Source organism: Thamnophis sirtalis, unplaced genomic scaffold (assembly GCF_051295495.1).
Source record: "Thamnophis sirtalis isolate CommonGarterSnake01/CBP01778 unplaced genomic scaffold, rThaSir2_p1.2 scaffold_1, whole genome shotgun sequence".
Taxonomy (NCBI): domain Eukaryota; kingdom Metazoa; phylum Chordata; class Lepidosauria; order Squamata; family Natricidae; genus Thamnophis; species Thamnophis sirtalis.
In genome coordinates, this window is record NW_028261381.1 from 84,116,576 (window position 1) to 84,136,903 (window position 20,328).

At 39.3% G+C, this 20,328-nt stretch overlaps 1 long non-coding RNA gene across 3 annotated transcripts in view; it reads right to left on the bottom strand.

Annotated features, from left to right (window-relative positions):
* Positions 1-3,253: 3,253 nt before the first annotated feature.
* The window catches only part of LOC106537532 (uncharacterized), a 37,655-nt gene continuing 20,580 nt past the window's right edge, over positions 3,254-20,328 (bottom strand). For 2 of the 3 annotated variants that reach the window (XR_015696963.1, XR_015696962.1), the window contains 3 exons: positions 8,662-8,836; positions 6,739-7,021; positions 3,254-6,525 (listed from right to left, as the gene is read on the bottom strand). This is a non-coding gene — a long non-coding RNA (uncharacterized LOC106537532). The remainder of the gene's footprint in view (positions 6,526-6,738; positions 7,022-8,661; positions 8,837-20,328) is intronic. The other variant, XR_001312654.2, reaches the window with a different exon arrangement.

Consider the following 20,328-nt stretch of genomic DNA (forward strand, 5'->3'; position numbering starts at 1 on the left):
GGTGGAGGTGGCTTTCCTGCAAGGATCTGTAGGACTACAAGCCTTCGTTGTAATGTGTAGTTTTATGATTCAGTTATACTTTCTGTATGAAAAGTGCATTTTGTAAGCATCAAGGAGACCGATGGAAAACAAGCTACTTGTCAGGAGTGCATTGAAACGTGCATCCTGTAGTTTTCATTGTATTTATATTAGTCTGTTTGCCCCATTTGATGAAGTTATATTGCCAATCTCTCCAAGACCAATATGTGAAAGAAATAATAAATCTTATTGCAAAAAAATAATTCTCGGTTGATGTTTTAAGACAAGATGGGAAGACATGATGTTTCATGCTTAGCTTTAGAATTACATGAATCCTAACCTCCTCAGTTGCCATAGTTTTGTCATTGGCCAAAAAGCCAGCGTTGAGGCCAAAAGCCCTATAAACTTCAAGGTCCCGTCTCCTCACACATGTTTCTAAGTGAAGCTATAACATGCCAGAATTTGGTCTGTCTATTTATTTTGTTGTATTTCTATTACTATTTTTGGCTGCAATTAATCATAGAAGCAACTGTCCTGTTCACGTTGCACAACTAAATTCAGAGATTTATGTAGGAGAAGAACATATTCTTAGAAAAAGGAAAATGGCCAAAATAGCTTCCAAGGTTAAAGGATTTCCTGGACCACAGTTCAGGTTTAATCCAGAGGATTGTTGTGGGCAAAAACACATTACAGCCAGTGACCAAAACACACATTTCATCAGTTTCTAGTCATAATGTCATTTAATGTAACAACAGCACCGGCTAGTGGCATAATTTATCATTATTCTGGTGCTGCTATTTGGTTTCTCAAGAATAGCCCCAAGACAGCGTGGCATATTTTTATTCCCAAGTAATGTTTTGGAATGCAGTACATGGATTTTTAAGAAACTTGAAAATAAAGTATTTTTGCAGATCCTAGAATAATGTTTTTAAATTAAACTATTACGTTGGCTGGAAAATTCTCAAGGTGTACGTTAATTCAATTGCAATACTGGTTTAAAACTAGTGAATTAATATGACCTGAAGACAAAGGATTGGCTAATACTAGGCAATAGTAACAATAACCAGAATAAAATAAAAAGGTTTATTTTCTAGACACCAAAGCCATACTCTTGGGAAATACTTAGTCTAGTAAGACACTAGTCAAGTCAAGTTACCACATTGGTAGTTGTAACAACCAGATTAGAGTAACAGGGTCAGAAGTTGCATTTGGAATATGGTCTTCCTGCCCTCTTCCATAAATCAGGAAAGTCCTCGTAAGGTTTCATTGCCAGCCCTTTGCCTGTTGCCTGAGCAGATACCCCATTCCCTATGGCTTGGCCATTACAGCAACATTTGAAAGCATGTCCTTGCTGCTGATCTTGGCAGAGAGATCTCTAATAGAGAGGATGGCTTTCTCATCCTTTCCACAGCTGTTCCAGGCTGCGTGACCCAATGGGCAATTGATGGCTCTGGCATTTTGGTGACCTGGATGAAACAGAGTTGGTTTAACCTTGTGCACAGCTGAGTCAGCTTCCCACAGCCTTAAGTGCTGTGGAATAGCATCCCTGTACATGAACGTCTTTAACTCAATGTTCCTTATAGATAAGAATTTTAGATCCCAAAACCTAAAAAAATGGGATTCAGCTTATCCACAGATGGGCTTATCTGCCAGTACATATAATCATACATTTTAAAAGTACCTGTATTTTCCATGTATGCATGTAGATAAAGCCATCCATAAATAATCTTACCTCAAATTTTCAACCAAAATAGCCACCTATGGGTGGCACATTGTCATGGTATTTTGGTTGAAAATTTGGTATGCAGGTGTGTGTGTGTGTGTGTGTGTGTGTGTGTGTGTGTGTGTGTGTGTGTGTTTGATAATCTGATGGAGGGAGTTTACAGTTTCATGGAAGCATGATTTTTGTTTTAGCACCAGCTGCCAGAAAGCACTTTTCTGTTAAGTTTGGAATTGTTCATTCTTGATGGTCTCAGAGCTCTTCTCCGTAAGTCCCTGAACAGCATCCTACACTGTGCTGGCTGGAGATACTGGAAATAATACCATACATTGGCCCTATATTTGATACTTTTACAAATAAAAATTCCAAGAATGTAAACTAATATTTTGCATGTAAAATTGTATTCAGTTACTTTTATCCCCTCTTCATCATACAATAATATTCTAATTTTTTTGCATTAGCAATCTTACTGTAATCATAGACAGATTTACATGGTCCACAGACAGAGAATGAATGATGATGTTCATTAGTGTAAGTAAGTGTACTGTAAAATTACAAAACAATAATCTGGAACAAATTTGCTACCATGAATTTATTATAGAGAGCCTCATCTTTTAAGAGACAGTTTAGACTATCTGTGGACTGTCACTCTCATAACATACCTTTCCAGTCTTTAAAATATACCTGAGAGGACTTCCTGAAGGGATCTTGTTTATCAGTTATTAGGTGTGCAGGAGAGGGACTTTTCTTGTTTCATTTCCAGGATGTGCCATATGAGGAATTGACAATTCTTGACACTTGGCTTCTAAACACGCATCTCTCAATTTCAAGCTCAAGCCCAAAGATGAGTCAGAGAGATTCAAGCAAGTCTGCACATAATGGGCAGAATACTTTGGCCACCTAATGGGAAGGATGGACTCACTGGAGAAGAGCCTAATGCTGGGAAACATTGAGGGCAAAAGAAAAAGAGGACGACAGGGGATGAGGTGGCTGGATGGAGTCACTGAAGCAGTAGGCGAGAGCTTAAATGGACACCAAAGGATGGTAGAGAACAGGAAGGCCTGGAAGAACGTTGTCCATGGGGTCACAATGGGTCGAATACGACTTCACAACTAACAACAACAACAATGGGCAGAATCTTGCCAAACTAAATCTATAATTTTCTAAACTACTAGATATATCCTCAAAGATTCTAAGGTGTAGCCATCATTCTCTCTCCTCTATCCAGCTTGGGGTTGCAAAGTCTCTTGAATGGGGCCTATAACCAGGAAAGCTGAGTTGGTAAAATCCTCCCCCTCTGCTGCCACAGGTGCACATTCCATCACACTCATTAGGCTTTTAATGGTTATTATGTTTTGTGTTACTTTTAATTTGTTTTTTCTTTAAAAAGTTGCTTCTGAATTCAATTATAGTTATCCATCTAGACAATTCATTTAAGTAGTAAGGTGGAATATAGCTGGAACAAACAAACAAACAAATAAAATATTTTCAATCTAGTGATTTTATTTTTCAGAAAGCCAGTAAAGAAGGTCAGTTCAGAAGAATAATGGACAGCAAGTAAGGCAAAATAGGCTTCTACATTCGTCTGCTAGGAGTTAGTTGTGATTTAGGTTGACACTCTTTTCTTGGAATACACAAGCGAGTTCTCATCTCATTTTAAGATCCCTACAATACTAATGTTGCAACTTCTGTGGTATAGGATGTACTTATTCAAATATAACTGCTTGCCAAACACTCATTTGTCAGTTGTATTTATTGACTAATTTTGCATGTTTTACCAGAACTATTTATTATGTTGTCAGCAAGAGCTATACTTTGAGGTCTGGAACCACAATGATTGGAAAAGGATGATTTCCAGTTGCAATGCATTTAATTGTCAAACAATATACTCTTAGAGCTCTATATATTTAATGAAGAGATGTGTATTTTAATATATTGTTTATAACACTGTGAGACTGTAATAGCAGGATGTGGCAGGATTTGTAAATATAAATATGTATAAGGAATCCCGATTTTTCATTCTTTAGGGATTATCAGCTGAAATGTACTTCAAAGCAGGGCTAAAGTGTGCTGTTTGCATACCAGCCGCATGTAAAGGTTTTGCAAGCATTAGTTAACATTTCCTAACACGCTTAAAGCATTTTGCCTTTTTTGGCTGTATAGGACTATTTTGTTTCATAAAAAAAGAATGGTTAGCAGCAAATTGTTGTTTTTTAAAACAAAGATATTAGAAAGTAATCAGGAGTGACAAGGCCTTGGTTTGCACAATCAAATACTCTTAAGTGTGCTATGGAAGGCAATAAGAGATATTCCAGGAAAATAATATTAAGTGGGATTATATATATATATTCCATTCAGGTTTTGCTGATTCCACACTCCACTATTTTTAGTTCCTTTCTTAGGTTGCTTCTAAATATTGCTATATTTCTGCAAACCTTGGAGTTCATGAGGACTTGGTATCTCCCTCTTGAGCCAGAGTAAGCCTGGATAGAATAAGCCTCATAAAATGACTGGAGGAAATTAAAGAAACAATGAGGGGTACAATAAAAGGCAACTTCTGCAATCACACAACCAAAAACCAATGTTAGTGTTTGGAAGTGGCTATTTACTTAAAAGTGGACAACTGCTTCGGATAATGACATTCCAGCTCCCTGTTTTTTCCTTTTATTTACTCTTCTCATCTGTTTGCCAAATTCCTTTGATTTGAAACGATTTACGTCTTTGCCCTTGTGATTTCATTGCCCAGAATGTCAAAACTCAGAGCACTTAAATTTCTGGCCTATTTGAATACAACTAGGAAAAGAAGGAAAAACTATAACTGTTGATGGTACTCTTGATTCTGGAGTTAGGGATGGAACTGGGGCAGACGTCAGTAAAAAGAAGAGGCAAGAGCACCATCTACTGAAATGAAAGTGACCAGCAGAAAGGCAAGAGATTATGCTCTTCTCATTTCAATACAGATATGAAGTAAAACTAGGATGCATTTTTTCCTCCCATGTGTTAGAAATCAACCAGAAATTATATGCAGACATATCTCAGCATCTCCTTTCCATGGATCAGCTGATATTTGATGAATACCAGAAGAATGGGCCATTTTAAAAACATCTTGGAAGATACAAGGATGATTTTGTATTTTTGTCAATCCAAAGGAAATTTGCATTAGAACTGGTCATGCATGTAGCAATGAAGGAATATGGCGTATTTTCCTACTTTTAATATCTCAGCTTCCTAACATTTTTCACTGTAGAAACTCACTAGGAAATTTGGAACTAGTTGGTCTCTCTCAACCAAACCTCACAGAATTGTTTGTTGTGCACAAAAATAAGAGGAGGGGGTTTAATGTGTGCCATCTTGAGCTCCAAAATTAAAGGTAGGATGTAAATCAAATAAGCAAAATAATGGGCAGAGTTTGTTTTCAAAGAGACTACTACCATTGCTTCTATGAATCCTGGAGTAATCTTTGGGATAGAAAAGGAAGAAATGGAGATTTTACAGCATCCTTCCCCTGCCATGCCCACCAAGCCACACACCCACAGAACCAGTAGTAAAAAAAATTGAATCCCACTACTGAGTGAGGCCCATAGCTATAACTAAACTTGCCTTTAGTAATCCTCCTTCATCCCCTGTCCAAACTGGGGGAAAAACCCTCTCAACTATGTTCTCAATTGAGGCTATTCCATGTAAAACAGGGATTTTTCAGCTGGCACCTTGGGTTCCCAAACTAGTAGTTAAAAATGCTTTAGAATGTCGGCACGTCCTACGCATGCATGGAGGTGGCATGCGCAAGTGAAGCGAGTGCACATGCTCTCACATTACTACCAAACCTGTAGCAGAGGTAGCAGAGGTAAGTGGATTTCACTTTTTGAAGGGCAAAAAAGTGAAGGCTGCTTCAAATTCAACCAACCACCTTCTTTACCACTAGAGCTTCATCTCTTGATCAGAGGTTCCAATTTTTTTAACAAGTTTCCTTTAAAAAAAAAAGTTTGAAAACTCCTCTTGCAGAACTCTTATTAAGAATTAAGCCAGTCACTTACATCAGTCTAAGTGTAAATAGTGCATTTATTTTTTGTTTCTTAAAGACTAAGGAGATGGAGGCAAGCTGTAAGAAGGAACAGCTAATTCTGTCTCACTATCAATAACTTCAGTTACTTTTTCCAATGCACTCTTTACATACTGCTTAAGCAGTTAAGGGAAAGGGTGTGCTTCAGTCAGTGTTTCTCAATTTTGGCAACTTTACAATGCATGGACTTCAACTTCAGAATTCTTCTAGCTAGCTAGATGTGGGAGTTGATGTAAGGGAGTCCTTACATCTGGACTATGACTGCCCAGTGGATTGATTATCAGAAGAAGCTGAAGCAGCATGTTTTTATGATGTACGAACAAGAAAAGGGGGCTAGAGGCAAAACAATTGTTTCATATCACAAAAACTAGAACTACTGTGTTAATACAGAACAGCTGGAAGGAACCTTGGAGTTTTTCTAGTTCAACCCTCTGTTCAAGCAGGAAACCCTATATACCATTTCAGACAAATAGTTGTCGAATCTTTTCTGAGAAACCTCTGGGGTTGGAGCATTCACAACTTCTGGAGGCAAGTCATTCCACTGATTAATTGTTGTAACTGTCAGGAAATGTCTCCTTAATTCAGGTTGCTTCTCTTTTTGACTAGTTTCCATGCATTGCTTCTTCTCCTGCCTTCAGGTGCCTTGGTGAATCACTTGACTCCCTCTTCTTTTTTGGCCCCTTAGATATTAGAACACTGCTATCATGTCACTGTATCCAGATCTGGGCTGTAAAAATAATGAATAACCCAACTCCATGATACGGATTCTCTAGATTTTTGCAGACTGCATCTAGTAGCCTAGATGCATACCAATGGTGGGTTGTAGGCAGTACGCCCCAGTACGGGTGTACCAGTGCCTGCCGGGAGCATCAGGTACCGTTCCGGTAGGATGCTCCGGAGGGCCCACCCACCCGTCCACCCACCTGCCCATCCTCCTTACCTGTATTTGAGCTCTTTGGTGCTTTCATGCACACGCATGGTGTGTATGGCGCCTGCGCAATGCTCCGCCGAGCAGCTGGAGCATCACGGACGCATCGCAAGAGATAAGGACCCATGGGCGCGCTGCGCGTGTGCATGTGGGAGACACCGGGCTCTATTGCACCGTACTGGTTGAAACAGGATCCGGAACCCACCACTGATAAAGGCGACTTTCAATCTATGACTGGCATTGATTTTATACATGTGAGGCCATTTTAATGGCTTTATTAATTCTTCGTTTTCATCTGGAACAAGGGGAAGAAGAGACAGCAATCAACCTTAGCAAAACATATACAGATACATGCAAAGGGGAAAAATAATTCTAATTCCCCTTTGAATATTTACTTATGAGAAAATGACACTAAAAAGCTTTTTGATGGTCATGCTTTCCTGCAACTTTGGGCTTCCCAAGTGTCTGCCTTTCTGGGTATCTGATAAGCTAAAAGCTAAGTGGCAGTTTTGTCAGCAGTTCAAGGACAGCATGTGTCTCTGGGTGACAGATGACCTATGAAAATATTCAGTCACATGCTTCAAAACAAACTAGCAGCATCTGTTCATTAAATTCTTCAATTAAAATCAGAATATCATTTTCAAAGGCCTGTTCTGAGCCTGGTAGAACAAGAGATGTAAGCATACAGCTAAAAATGAAAAATGACTAGACTTTCCAGACCAAAGGGCTAAGACAAGTTAAAATTATAACAGAGACAAAAATGAAAAGAAAAACAAGAATTTCACAGAAAGGAAGTCATTCTTGTTTGCTGATCCATCCGAAAATATACTTTAAGGAAGGATTGCTTTCCAAACTGGTATGTGGCTGGTGATAGGCTGAAAGGGTTTGGCTTAACTAAAGAATCTGTTTTGGTTAAAAACATTTCTCCTTTCTTTGTTTGGCTTTGTTTTTGCTAAAAGACGTTGCTCAAAGGAATAGGGATGGAGCACATTAAGTTCTTGCAAGTCACTTTTATTATTCTTTAATAAAACTAAAGAATTGTTTATTTCCATCAGTTAATTTCTGAGCCTGAAATAACATGGGGAGTTTAGAGACACACTTCCTGCTTCCGTGCTTCTTGGATTTACTTATTCACCAGAACTGATGAATTTATCCAGAGATAGCAGCTTTTCCCATGAGTTGATTGTCACAGTGTTAAACTGAAAGATGAAAAGATGGAGAAGGAAAAAAAAACAAAGTAAAGCGATACCAGGGCATGAATATATGTGCATGTTCAACAGTCATTTTTCATGCAGGACCAATCTTCTAAGTAACTTGGAACCATTAGGGATTGTGATTGGTGTCACTGATTCTTTTTTTTTTCCCAATTAAATTTTAATTTTTTAATAATCTTTATGAAAATCAGTGAGTGAATGGTGTGGTAATTGGGTAACATACATTTCAGTACATATAAATATGGTCTTATTATTCCTAAATATTACATTTCATTTCCATTATTTCATATTATTTATACATGCCTTTTATTATCACCTTTCACTTCTAAACAATCTTTCTGTCTTTTTGTATAACTGATTTAACTAAGGAAATATGAACAACAAAATATGTGGAAAATATGACTTTGAATACTATAGTGATATGAAAGTGGGGGAAGTTAAATAAGGATAGAAAATACTGGGGAATAATTATAATTATATATTAATAGGTTAAGAAAGTTGGTGTCACTGATTCTTGTGTGTCACTGACAAATGGAGATGTATTGAATCATTTGATCAATCCATGTTAGGCTATAAAGAATGTCCTAGTTTTTTCCCCTCCAAAATAACTGATCAAATAGCTATTATCAACTCCCTCCTGGATACTAATGAATGTCCATTAACACATACTTTAATCACTTATTACTAGGTCAAATTATCTAGTAATCACAGAATTTCCAACCTTCTTTCTATTCCTGCTTGTGATCATCTGAGACACTCTTTCCCAGCTTCAATATCTCCAGATATATGGCCTTCAACTCCTAGAATTTCCCACCAGCATGGCTGACACTGAGAGTTCTTAGAGTTGTCCACACTTCTGGAAGTTGTCATAGTTGTAAACACTGACTTTTTTCTCTCTATAACAGAGACCCAAATGCCAAGTGAAACACAGGGTATGATTTTCAGATCCATCAGACATTTTTTTAAAAAACAAAAATGATTACCTTCTGTTGACTGGTCTATTGAGTAAGAAATTTAGGAACCAGTGCTTTAAATCAGGGGAAATGATTTTTGTTTTAAGTTTTGAGAGACATATTTTCTTTCACATGTACATCTATAACAATCTCTCACATATATATCTACCAATACACATACTGTAGATATCTACTTTGTCCTATATAGATAATTTCTCCCTTTCCCCCACATATCCTTTCATACAATATATTGTACACATATGCACAGATATATTTTCCCTCTTCCTATGCATACTAAATCTTATAATATCACTCTGAGAAATGAGAGAAACATGAGCTTTATCCCTTCTTTCCTGAAAAATATAAGCCCAAAGCCAATGGATTTCAGGGCAGAGATGCTGGTTAATAACTGATTAGCTTCAAGGCCATGAAATACAAGTCAAAGCACTCACTGAACTGTAGGAAGGTAGTAAAAATAAGCAATGGATTTAAACTTCAGAAGTATAAGAGAGAAACTGCACCCTCACTGTGACAGAGGACAGTAACTTGTTCAATGAGAATTTATTAAAGTCTGAGAGTCCAAACACAACAGCGATGTTAGGCAGTGGTGGGATTCAAATAATTTAACAACCGGTTCTCTGTCGTAATGATTTCTTCCAACAACCAGTTCACCAAACTGCTCAGAAACCTAACAACCAGTTCTCCCGAAGTGGTGCGAACTGGCTGAATCCCACCACTGATGTTAAGAAGATTCAGATATAGTGTCAAGTCCTGATCCAGAGAGCCTGACATTTCCAGCTATGCAACTTGCGGAGTTGTTTTGCTAAGACTGAAAGAGCTCAGTATGCCAGTAGCCGAGGGGTGAATATAAAGGTTTCCCTCTCCCTCCATCAAAGGAAGTTAGCATTCTTGCCCAAAATAAATAGGGGAATGCTCATCTATGGGATGGCTTCACTCGGAGAAAAGGTGAAAGCCAAAGAGATCCAGTAGAAGAAATTGGTTCCACCACAAAACCGCGGACGTCAAAATTGCGGTCGACGAAAGCGCGCATTTGACGTCATCACAGCGCGACGAAAACATCACGCTGTGATCGAAAAATGTAAAAATAAAGCGAAAACCTTACCCTAACCCCCCAAACCTAACCCTAAACCTAACCCTAAACCTAACCCTTAACCTAACCCTAAATCTAACCCTAAACCTAACTGTTAACGTAACGCTAAACCTAACGCTAACCCTTAACCTCTAACCCTTACCTTTATGTGAATCGGCTTGCTTTAATTTAATTTTTATTTGAATTTTTAATTTTTTCGTCGCGCTGTGATGACGTCAAATGCGCGCTTTTGTCGATCGCGCTTTTGTGGACCGCGGTTTTGACGGGTCACGGAAGAAATTATCTGTAGCACATCAGTCAATTGAGTATAATGGGCTATCTGGAATCATATGTGGCTAACGGTTACGAGAGGTGGGAGTGGGAGGCACCGTTTTCCGGTGGTTCTCCTCCTACCTCTCAGACAGGTCGCAGTCGGTGTTGGTTGGAGGGCAGAGGTCGACCCCAAGGCCCCTCAATTATGGGGTGCCGCAGGGCTTGGTCCTGTCCCCCCTCCTATTTAACATCTACATGAAGCCGCTGGGTGAGATCATACGCCGGCATGGGATTAAGTACCACCAATATGCGGACGATACGCAGCTGTATCTGTCCGCCCCGTGCCAACTCAGCGAAGCAGTAGAAGTGATGTGCCAGTGCCTGGAGGCTGTTAGGGTCTGGATGGGAGTAAATAAGTTGGCACTCAATCCAGACAAGACCGAGTGGCTACTGATGTTCCCTCCCAAAGATTGGCCAAATATTCCATCTCTCAGGCTGGGGGGTGAAATTATACGCCCCTCAGAGAGGGTTCGCAATTTGGGAGTCCTCCTGGATCCTCAGCTGACTTTTGAACACCATTTGTCAGCTGTGACCAGGGGGACCTTTGCCCAGGTTCGCCTGGTGCACCAATTGCAACCCTACCTGGTTCGGGAGGCCCTTCAGACAGTCACTCACGCCCTTGTGACCTCAAGACTGGATTATTGTAATGCGCTCTACATGGGGCTGCCCTTGAAGAGTGTTCAAAGACTCCAGCTGGTCCAGAACGCAGCCGCACGAGCAATTGTGGGTACACCCAGGTACACCCATGTTACACCTATCCTCCGCGAGCTGCACTGGTTACCCATTAGTCTCTGGATCCACTTCAAGGCGCTGGTCGTTACCTATAAAGCCCTTCATTGCATCGGACCTGGGTACCTGAGAGACCGCCTCCTGCCGATCACCTCCCATAGACCGATTCGATCACACAGGTTAGGTCTCCTCCGGATTCCATCTGCCAGCCAATGTCGGCTGGCGACTCCCCGGGGGAGAGCCTTCTCTGTTGCAGCGCCAGCCCTCTGGAACGATCTCCCCATGGAGATCCGGACCCTTACTACCCTCCCGGCCTTCTGCAAAGCTGTTAAGTCCTGGCTGCTCCAGCAGGCCGGGGGACTCCCGAAATAACCAGCCGCCCAGAGATTGTGATTGTTTTATATTTTAATGTTGTTTGTGTATTATTCCCCCTCCCTTGTTTTATTGTAAGCCGCCTGGAGTCCTTCGGGAGTGGGCGGCATACAAATCAATAAAACCATAAACCATAAACCAAAACCATAACAGTAGGGTTGGTGACATGCTTCACAAAGGAGTTTTGTGACCACAAGTGGCTCACAGATCATGGACTTTCTTTACAGCTTTATTCAATAAAGCCATATATGGAAGAATTGATATTTGTGATAGTGTAGGCTTTAAAGTAGAGGTGAACCATCTGCAGGGATCTATGGAATCCCCGTTTTCTGGTCCTGAAATATGACATCCCATTTTCCCACATTTTATGAAGGTAAGAAAACTGTGGAATAAATCCTTAAATTCATCCACCAGAGAGGAAGAGGAGGAAGAGGAGGAGGGGAAGAAGAAAGGAGGAGGAGGAGGAGGAGGAGGAGGAGAAGGAGAAGAAGAAGAAGAAGAAGAAGAAGAAGAAGAAGAAGAAGAAGAAGAAGAAGAAGAAAAAAAACAAGTTGCAAAAGCTAATCTTGAAGCCCACTTTAAAGGAATCATTCTGCTTTGTAAGATACACTTTCTGATGGATGGATGAAACATGAATAACCCATGTTTCCTTTCTTTTTCAGTCTGAGAGAGGATGTTTGCTTATTTCCTCTAAGAAGGTGGCTGTGATTTCTTCTATTTGGAGCCCCCCCCCCCCCCCGAATAGGTCCCCTTAAACGGGACTGCAAAATGCCTTCCTTTTGTACAGGTATGGTTCCACAGAAATAGAAATCCTTCTCCTGGAGAACTAATTCTTTGCTCTCTTCCCAGTCAGCTGGCTTCCTTCCCCCTGAGTTTGGCTGTCAAAATAGGGCTATTTGTGGATGGTGCTGAGCTCATGCCGAGTACACTCACTCTGTGGAGGGCAGAGCGGTATTGGCCAGGTTGTATTTATAAGTGCTGTAGGAAGATTGATGTCATAGAAAGTTCACCGTTAACATATCAGAAAGAGTTCCTGATGCAGCGCTATTACTGTAGAAAGCTAGCACCTACCCCTCTCCTAGAAGAATATTTTGAGATATATTAAAAAGGCAGAATATTATATTTCCCTACAGGAGAAATATGCTCTTGGAAAGTAGCCTCCCCTCTTTCTTAATAGCTAGGGCCAGCCTATCTACGAGACAAAAGACCTTCAGTTCCAAGGTGATGGGATTAAGACGTGGCCCTTCAGAACATAATAGGACCATTTAGCAGAAGACACAGAGCTCACTGCATTGCACAATCTCCCAAGAACATTGCATCACTCAGCAGACTTCAACCAAACCAGGGGGCTCAGAAAAACATGACCCCATAGGAATCTGACAACAACCAATATAATACATGTTCTTGCAAAGGAACAGGAAGCTCTAGTGCAAAGCCCAAGAGAAGGTGTTAAAAACCTATTCTCAACTCCATGTGTTCAGTTGCACCAGAACCACAAATATTACCTCTGCTCATCAATAAATGGACCCTCTTTCCAATCAGCCTCCATTTTGTCTCCAGTGCCTTTCCCCCAGCTTGGAATTGAACCAGATGGATATTTCTCCCAGCACTGTATAGTAGCAACAGCCATATGCCTTCCCTGTCTTGGTCAGTATCAGCAGCATTGCCATAAATATTGATCAGTGACTGTGGTGTTGCTATATTTTTCATTGTTTAAAATGTTTTGAGAATACAGCTATCATTTCCCCCCCACATTAACTATATGTTGATGTTGGTGGTCGTACTTCAATTGTCTGGAGGGCTTCAGAAAACTTGGCCCCCTGAAGTAGCTGCCTGTGAAGCAAAAGTCAAGGTTGTTCCTTTTTTCTTAGGAGTGATGTCTCAGAGTTATCTTGAGTCAGGGGTGGGTTCCAGCAGGCACTACTGCCAGTTTGCTTATGTGTGCTTTGCCCGTGTGCACATGCACAGAACTGAAAAACAAGATGGCGCCACTGACAGTGCCACCCTGGGAACGAGTTCAGGGATGTGGCAGGCCTGTGTTGCTGTGGGGTCTAGCAAACCCAGGTGGCCAAACCAGTTTGACCCAGTTAGGCTAAACTGAGACAAAGTGGTAGGGACCCACCACTGCCTTGAGTGGTGTGGTGGCCTAGAGATGGAGCTCTCGCCTCACAATCAGGAGGCTGTGAGTTCGATCCTAGGTAGAGGCAGACATTTTTCTCTCTGGGCACAATGAGACTATATATGCTGGGGGGAAAAACTCCACTTTGGCGACAGGAAGGGCATCCGGCCAGTAAACACTCAGCTCCATTCAGTTGCCCAGATTCCACCCTGCAAGGGATTATGGGGTCATTAAAAGAAGAAGATGTCTCAGACCTACCTTCCCAGAGTTTAGACTCCTTCTGAGCTGCCACTTAGCTGATCCCTAATTCAGTCTGGGAAAGGTCAGGTCAAACTTAAAGTATGGACAGATGAAGGGAAAATTAGAATTTCTTGTGGTCATGTCTACATTTCTTATAACTATGATATTTGGGAGTGCTCAGACTTAAAAACCTTCCTACCCACTCATTGTAGAGAACATATTTTTATATATCAACTTTCTGTGGGTTGGCCATGCTTTAGTCCTGCTATGCTACTGGCCTCTCTGGGCTAGATCTTAGATTTCACTTGGAACCCAATTCTAGTCTCTGCCACATGGTGGGACTCCCTGTGCTTGATGCTGCACTTAATTTTGGACTTTATTTCTTCTGTCCCAGTGGAGTTTCATGACAGTCCAGCCAGGACTGTTATGATGCCACTGGGCGGCTCTGCCTGTTCTTTCCATTCACTTGGCAAATCTCAGAGAACATAAGACTCTAAACAAGGCAGTCATTTACAGAAGCAGTCTGACCAAATGGTTTTGACATTATGCCTTTGTTTCTTAGCAGTGGGATATTTTGTCTCATTAATGCCCCAGTTACAAACCAAAAGACAAATGCAGATAATGTAGTTAATAATAGGTGACCACAATCTAATTTTGCCTGCTGAAAATTTATCCCAGATGATGAAGTACTTGTTACTTTTTAAAACTCTGCATTCTACCTAATCTGCACCAACCTGCATTGCCTTATCCATGTGTTGTCTGTCTTATATTTATGATGACCGTCCATTCTGTATTCAGTTTTGACCATCTGACTTCACTCTTGGTATATGTACAATATCCACAAAGCAAAGCATATGATTACATGATGCAGCATAAGCCTAAATTAGAAAAATTGCTGGTCACAGCCAACAGTGGCATTTTCTGACTCTTGGAGAACAGCCAGGTAAGTTCTTTATTTACCAGTGCTGCTGACTGACAGACATTCTGCAGTGCTTAGGATAAAATATGAAAGACAATATTATTGCAGAAGGATGCCTAAAAGGTTTTCATCACATTGAGAGAGGAAAAAAAAACTGAGGAAGGGAGAAATTCTAATGGATATTTTTCTTTCTGGGTCAAATTCCAAAAGATTGGATGTCATAAGTAAACAATGGTTTATAAATATGTCTCTTCCAATGCATTTCCCATTTAGCATTACTTAACATTGTTCTTGCACAAGAATATATGCAAAAAAGCAATACAAATCACTAACACCAGCTCAGTTGTGTTTATTATATTAGAACATTTAATGAGGTTTTTATTCCCTAAATATTTTTAGAAGAGCTATTTGTTTCAGAAAATGATTAGTTTTAACTTTGAAGTAATTTCAACTTTTTGAGCACACAAATACTTGGAACTGGGTCATACGTCCTGGAGTGAAGGGAAAAAAAAGGTAATTATTTCATGAGTTGAAAGAACCTTGTTATATAAAGTTGTTTAAAAACATGAACTCTATCCTTTGACAGTGGTTTGTATCTGAGATAAAAAAGCAGTTATTAATTGGTGATTTCTTTTTCACTAATTGAATTTTTTGTAGTTTTTGGTTTTAATTTTTTTTGTTCACAGCTCACAGTCTCAATATTGAGATAGACAGCCATATAAATTGAATATAAAAAATACTGTAGAATTGTTAATATAGGCTAACTACTTTTGGTTCAAAAGTTTAGATGACCACTAGAATGCTGCCTTCCAATGGCTATCCAGATTTGTACAGCCCAGATAAGGGAGTTGTATTTCATTGATTGATTGATTGATTGATTATATGCCATCAAGTCATTTTCAACTTGTAGAGATCACACAGATAGATCCACCACCCCCATGATGATCTGTCCCTAACCTGGTTTTTCAGATCTTCCAATAGTAAACCTATCACTACTGTAACTGAGTCTGTCCATCTTGCTGCTGGTCATCCTCTACTTTCTTTTCCTTGCAACTTTTCCAGAATTATAACCTTTCCCAGAGGATTAGATCTTCACATAATGTGTCCAAGTAGGGTAATTTAAGCCTGGTCATTTGTGAGCTTAGTGAGAACTTGATGCTGCTCAATAATTGGGTTGAGTTGCTCAATGATTCATGGGTTTGTTTTCCTGACAGTCCACAGTATTCTCAGAATTCTTCTCCAACACCAAAGTTTAAAAAACATCAATACTGTTCCTATTCTCTTCTTCAAAGTCCAACTTTTGCTTCCAGAGAGTGTCACGTGGAATACTGTAACTTGCACAATTCTGATCTTTATGGTTCTTTGGAGGTATCAAGCCATCGCAGCCTTTGAATATCTTTTCTAAGACCTTCAGGCTGCTCTACCAAGTACTAGTCTCTCACATATTTCTTAAGTGCTTGTTTTTTTTTAGTATTAATAAAGGGCAGAAATTGTCTATCTCTATTATCAATTCGAAGGCTGGTTGTTCTAGCTGTTGTCATTAGTTTGGTCTTTTTTATATTTAATTTTAGTCCCATTTTTCATTGTGCTCTTGGACTTTCATTACTATAGCTTCCAGATCTATGCATTTTCAGCTATCATTTTCTTCCTCCCATTTTAAAGTCCTCCTCCTCCTCCACCTCTTCTTCTTCTTCTTCTTTTTTTCCTCCTCCTCCTCCTCTTCTTCTTCATCTTCTTCATCTTCTTTGCATCCTCCCCCTCCTCCTTCTTCCAACCTTAGTATATATTCAGCATTGGTTGAATAAATAAGGGGAGAATACACAGTCTTGTAGTCCTTTGCCAATTTGTAGCCAGTCTGTTTTTCCATGTTCTGCCTGAACAGTAAGTTCTTCTTCACAGCTAAAATGATATTTGACATATGGATCATTTGTCGATGGCCATCATTCTGTGCACTAAACAGTCTTTCCCTACTTTATGACTTCTACTTGTGTTGCACTATGAATAGTGGGAAATATTATCCAAGAGATACAGAAGGCATCCAACCTGGACAGATTGCCTCTACTAGGCCTTTTCTTGGATCTGGTTTTCTGAATTAGGGTATCTGCATAGACAAAAAGCATAATATGGCACTCATATTTTTTTTTGTTCTTTCTAGCATTTTTCCTAAAAATGCAGGAAAGGGGGTTTGCTTTTTTGGGGGGAGGGGGGAATCAACCAAGTGTTTGTTCCTTGGTTTTTCTAGATAGGTGCTTTACTACTAGACCAAACTGCTCTATACTCATAAATGTAACAAATACCTATATGCTTTTAAATGCTTGGCAATATAAATAAAAAGTCAGGCAATCATCATAATTCAAGGGAATGTCTTATTATTGTAATCATCATTTTAGAATACAGAAGCAGATGGAATGGTAATCCTGCTTATACAATAGATTATTGTGTGGAATTAATCATAGAAAAAAGAGTGGTATTTCCCCCCCCCCCTTCCCAGTGCATCCAAATCACATTGTGATGGCAGTCATCAGATACCATAGGACTATCCATGAAAGCTCCCAATACTAACAACTGCTCTCTACTCATAGAGAAGGAACCCTTTGTTGTGACCTAGAGAGCAAAAGTTAGACATAAGTGGCTCCCCACTTCTCGCATATTGAATTGGAAATAGATGACAGAACAGGACTAGAATTTACATGAATTGTTAGACTTCAATGATTCTTTTCCTTTTTCTACCAATGAATCCTTACCACTCTCAATATACCATCTCCCATTGCCACAATAGTAACAAGAGCTTGGCAATTGTGATCCAGATATAGTTGAAGCCATCTGAAGGTTCATTCACAACTTTCCTTATGAAGAAAATGACATATTTTCTTCATGATTTTTTTTTATGTCTCAACATCTCTATTTTTAAAGACATAGTGCCAACAATAAAAACTTTAAAAAAAGAAAGGCTATACATAGCTGCTGTCAGACAAGAATGGAAACCTTGGTGAAAAGCATTATTTATGTCCTGACATTAGAGTCCTCACCTTTGTTATCTATTCCAAACACATTATAATTAAATTGCTATTTTTTGTCCCAATTTCAAGGGTGAACCAATATTATACAGACGAATTAAACCACAAACAGATAAATAAATTGCTATGGAAAATTAAATTTTCAGTGAAACTATAAATGTAAAAACTTTAATGAACAGTTGAAGGATAGAACAAATGTAATACAAATATTTTACTCATTTGAAAAAGTAAAGTCTGAAATGATTCATAGAAATATGAAATATTTTTCTTGGTTAAAAGGAAGGTATGTTTTTTTGCTATGGGATTTTGCTTGTTTAATTCAAGAGGTCAGTTCCACTAACTGCAGTAGGATTTATGGTAATCAAAGATAAAAACAGTTATGAGGTTTACATTTTTTTCCTTCATTAATATCAAATACCCAATTCATTCCTTTAAAGAAGTTTACAATGTTGGGTGTAACTCATAGATTTGAACAATAGATCATTAGTTTCTACATTGTGCATTGGAGAAAAATAATAATCCAATAATCTATTGTTCTGAGCTGTTCAGCGTAGAAATAAATCTTAACTGGGATTCTTTAGAATTCTATTTTCATCTGCCATGTGCTTTTTTTTAATCTACATGTATTTAATGGCACAGATTAAATAGAGGGTGGAAGCTGATTTATCACCAACATACCACTTCTCCTTTTCATCTAATACAGGTTAAGATGTTGCTGTTTTGAATCAGGGCTTGAGAAAAGTCATAGACAGATGAAAGCTAATAAACTGGGACAGGATGGAGATACTGTTTGGGGGATGATTGTCTGAGTTGTAGATATTCTAAAGATGTGTTGAAGAAATAAGATTCTTAGTGGAAAGACAAGGCACATATTTGCACCCATCTTTTTCTAAAGGGTCGAATGAGTGGCCTCAGTAGCCTTTATTTTTACATTAGGTTGACATACTAGAACAAGATAAAGCCGCTTAGAATTATCTCAGCAAAGAGCATCACACTGTGGAGGAGACAGGATACTCTTCACACTTTGCATAGAGAAAGCACTTTCCATCACTTTCTTCTCTTCCACTCTGTCAATCAGAGGTGGCTCTGTGAAGGCGATGGAAGATTTAAAAGGGTGCTGTGGAAGAGAGTGTTGCTTCACAGCTTCCCTCAAGGTCTCCCACAGGGACAGCCAGAAGATTTTTTCCAGATCTTGCAACAGGTAGAAAGGGGTTGAGGAGGGGCTACATAAAACTGTAAAGCAATGAACTGTGTCTGCTTCAGAGGTGGGTTGCTGCTGGTTCAGCCCAGATCGGCTGAACTGGTAGTGGCGGCAGAAGGCTCCTCCCACCTGCCCGGATATTTCTGCACATGCAAAGAAGTGTCGTGCACACGCGGGAGCATGCCCGAACTGGTAGTAAAAAAATTGGCACCCCACCTCTGATTTGCTTCTCCAAAATTCTTCATGAAACCGCTTCAGAGGAGTGTTTCATTGAAAATTTGCTTGAAGCAAGAGTCCTCAAGGATTTGCCCAGTTGTATAATATTTTAGCTGCAATTCTAGTTGAAGAAAAATAGCCTTGCAAAACTCATTTATACGCTGGCAACCTCTCTTTGAATAAGTGCAAGGTCTCATGTGCAATTTTTTAAAAGAAAATATTCATATAAATATAATTTAATTCAGCATAAGGCAGCTAACCGAAGATATTTCCACACAGCACTGTTTCCAGTCCCCTATTTCTTCAAAAAGGATTGAAGCTGGCTGTACAATGTGTTTGCCACATTACAGTAGATGGAGAACACTATGATCCAATCCATGCTACATACAACAGATAGGGGAGTAATAAAATTAGAAAGTCCATTATTTTTTGAACTACATAGCTAATGGATTAACACATGCACTCACTCTCAAGCCTCTCTGTAGAAAAGAGATAGAATGATCACCATCACTTCATACATTTTCAGTACATGATGAAAGTCTTGTAAATATTTAATACATATAATACATATCTGGTTGTTTTGCAAAACATTTGAGCTGTTGGTATAAGGAGTAATCCTTAGAATGTTATTCTTTTTGCATATAATTCCTATTGAAAACCGTGACGTAGGGATGATACTGACGTTTTGCATTCAGTTTTGATACTTTCTCTAGCAGCTACAATCACGGTTGTAAGACGTTGTGTGGATAAGCTATGTGTATGTATTTTTATGAAGCAGTAATGATTTTTGCTTGGAGGACGGAGATAGGATGGGGTAGGAATTTAGTGAAAATTGCTTAGATAAGCAAGGACAATCAAACCTGTTATTTCTCGCTGTGTGTGATTACAGGGATTGTGAAATTGATCAAAAGGATTAAAATCAAGTCTACTGATGAAGCTGTGTATGAAAACTTTTAAGGAGCTTTGGATTCAGCTGCTAATAGGTAACATGACATGGGATTCCTGCAAATGGAAAAACAGTTCACCCACAAGATCCATAGAGTTCCAGCATAGCATATCACAAAATAGAAATTTTGCTATTTGTTCTATGCCACCACAGATTCAGAATAATCTGGCAATCAAAGAGGACAACATCTTAAGAACATAGTTCATAGGGCGCTAATGTCAAATTGATACATATACTGCTAAGGTGACTCACG